This window comes from Bidens hawaiensis, unplaced genomic scaffold (genome assembly GCF_021521415.1).
Source record: "Bidens hawaiensis isolate Kalapana, Puna unplaced genomic scaffold, B.hawaiensis_p1.1 tig00034037_1, whole genome shotgun sequence".
Classification (NCBI taxonomy): Eukaryota; Viridiplantae; Streptophyta; class Magnoliopsida; order Asterales; family Asteraceae; genus Bidens; species Bidens hawaiensis.
Genome location: NW_027495869.1, coordinates 146013 through 149036, shown reverse-complemented (window position 1 = coordinate 149036; position 3024 = coordinate 146013).

The window sequence follows — 3024 nt, the reverse complement described above, 5'->3', positions numbered from 1 at the left end:
TTTTCCTAGGGGACAATGGGTTCATCTTCTGGTTCAGGTTTGACTTCTTGTGGGATTGGGGTTTCATCTGATCTGACTTCTTCTTTCATTTTCTCCCTCAACGTCTGAATTCTTCTTTTCTAAGTCTGAGGCTTATCAGATGGTTCAGATTGTTTGGAAGACTTCTCAGTTTGTGCCCTTTTCACTTTCTCTTTTCTTTTCAACTTGTTGTACTGATCCTGCACAGATGCTCTTGACAGGCTTTCTACAACATCAGGCTTTAACCCTCTCTCTAGTAGATAACCACACATACCTCCATACTTTTTCTTCAAGGATTCCATCTTCTCAAGCTCATCATTTTCTTTGACATATTTTTCTTTGACTTTCTCTCTTTCACTGTTGTAGAGTTCTTGAAGCTGGTCAAAGTTGAAGTGTGTCAAGTCTTTCTCTGAGTAGTTAAGTTTTCTTAGATATTCCCTGAACTTCTGACTATCTCTATTCTTTTCTTCCATCTTTTAATTGACACCATCCCTCTCCTTGTCAAGTCTCTTTTGCAACTGATCATCATCAAGATCAATCAAAGCTTCAAAACTTATGCCATACCTTCTCAACTTTACAACCAATGGATGACTCATTTTTGGCTTCCCTCATACTTAACTCAATGTCGACTCTCTGCTTATCAGTCATTTTAACTTGTGGAGATTCAACATTAACAGCCTTGGCACTCTTTCCTTGGTCACCATCAGGATTATCATCATCATCAGAACTTTCAGACTCATCCTCCTCTTCAGATAAATCATTTACAACATCAATCTTTGGTTCATCTGAGAGTGGATGCTCAGGTTCACTTCTGATAGGCACATCAGGAACACCTTGAACCCTTTCACCTGGTTGCAAGGTCTGCAATGGGACAGCCCTGATTGGGCTTGAATCATCATCAGGAATTTGTACAAAGTATTTGTTTTTCTCATCCCACTTGCCCTTCTTTGCAGGTCTCTCATCTTCAGATTGTGCCTTTATCCTCTTTATTCTCATGTAAATCTTGGCAAATCTATTGACTTTCTCAGCAAATTGTTCATACAAATCTGAAAGTCTTTCTTTCTTTTGCTGGATTGTTTCTGATTCTTGAGGCTTAGTCGCTTTCACCCTTTCAGATCAACTGTCAATTGGGTTCTTCTTTAAGTCTTCTTTTACTTTCTCAGCCCATTTCTTGGCAGCCATTGAAGCAATGGACTCACCAATTTCTTCTTCAATCATTACATCAGTATTCAAATTTGTAGGTTCAGCAGTTTCTGAGGATTTTCTTTCTTGTTGATTCTGGGATTGAAACATGCTGACCACCATAGCTAAGGAATTGTCAGCTTCCTCAGCTCTGTTCATCATAATCAGTGTCTCAATTTCTTCTTGATCAGCCACATCATCAATGATTTCTTTTGCAATATTGGCTTGTTTGATCAAGGCTTCCTGCTCTGCCATTTCTTCTGGAGTCCGGATTTGGGCTAGTATCTCCCTATCCCTTGTCTTTCTTAAAATGTTCTCTTGTTCTCTTAAGGCAGCATCAGCAGCAATAGCATCATCTTTGAACAATACATATTTTTCTGGATATGCCTTAACAGGCTCTTCTTCAGTAACCTTTTCTTTTCCTTTATTCATTCTTTTTGGCACTTCTTCCTCATCTTCATCAGAATGTCTATAATCATCAATCTCCTATTCAAGTGCTTCTAACTCGGGATCGTACTCTACCCTCTTAAAGATTTCTGGTTGTTCAGTTTGAGTTATAGGCTCCTCATTAGCAGTATTCCCTTCATTCATCACTTCAGTCTCTACTCCAGTTTGAATGTCATTTAAGACGTCAGTAGCTATATCAGTAACATCTATATTATCTTCATCATTTGTCTTATCAATTCCATCCTCTATCTCAACATTCTCTTCATCCCTTTCCATATTTACTATTTCATCATTGTAATCATAGTCATGTTCTCCAACATCTAATCTATCACCATCATAATCATCATCCTCAATTCTCCTTTCCTTACTACTCTCCTCTCCATCATCATAAACATTCATAATCAATTTCAAACTGTCTGCAGTCTCTACAACTATTACAGTTTCAGTTTCAATATTTACATCAGAGACAGTTGGCATACTTTCATTCACCCCCTGTTTTGGGGCATCTGAGGTCTTCTCAACCTCCTGCTCTAGAGATTTGATTCTCATTTCAGTTTGTACCAACTTCTCTATCAACATCACATTCTCCATTGTCACCTCCTCATTCCTTCTCTTCAGTTCAGCATTTTCTTTCAACAAGGTCAACAAGTCAGTGTCAGTGGGTGGTGTTGTAGAAAATTGTTCATATTCAGGTTGTTCTTGGTTTGTGGTGTGGTTTTGAAATATGGATAGTGGTGGTGGTTGTGTATGATGTGGGCTTGGAATGAATGGATCTGAGTGAATTGGGCTAGATGTTGGTGGTGTTTGTGTTAGTGCACGGTTTTGCGTCTCGAGTCTTTGTAATTATCCTAAATGTTTATTTGATTATTTTAATGTAATATTTAATGCTTATTTATCTAATTCGTTATGATTGAGTCTAGTTCGCTAGGAATGTTAGCGAACTAAGACTAGTTCGTTAAGGTTAAGTCTAGTTCGCTAGGGATGTTAGCGAACTAGGACTTTATAATGTATTTCCTCCTGATTCGTTAGGGGATGTTAACGAATCAGGGGGTGGTTCGTTAAGTTAAGTTATTTAACGAAGGGGAAGCTGGTTCGCTAGGGGATGTTAGCGAACCAGATCGTCTTCTATAAATAGTGAACCACTGTTCACTTGTAAAGTGTTGAAGTTTTGAGAGAACTAATGTTATTCAGAAATATTTAAAGTATTCTCTCTCTCTCTCTCTCAAGCTTCACGTTAATCTTATATTGATAATATATACACTAATAACAATCGAACTAAGGTATTAAAAGAGTTAGATCCGTATATTTAATATCAATGTATAGATCTGGAACAGATCTAAGATATTGATTAGAACGAGTTGTAAGTTAAGGGATCAA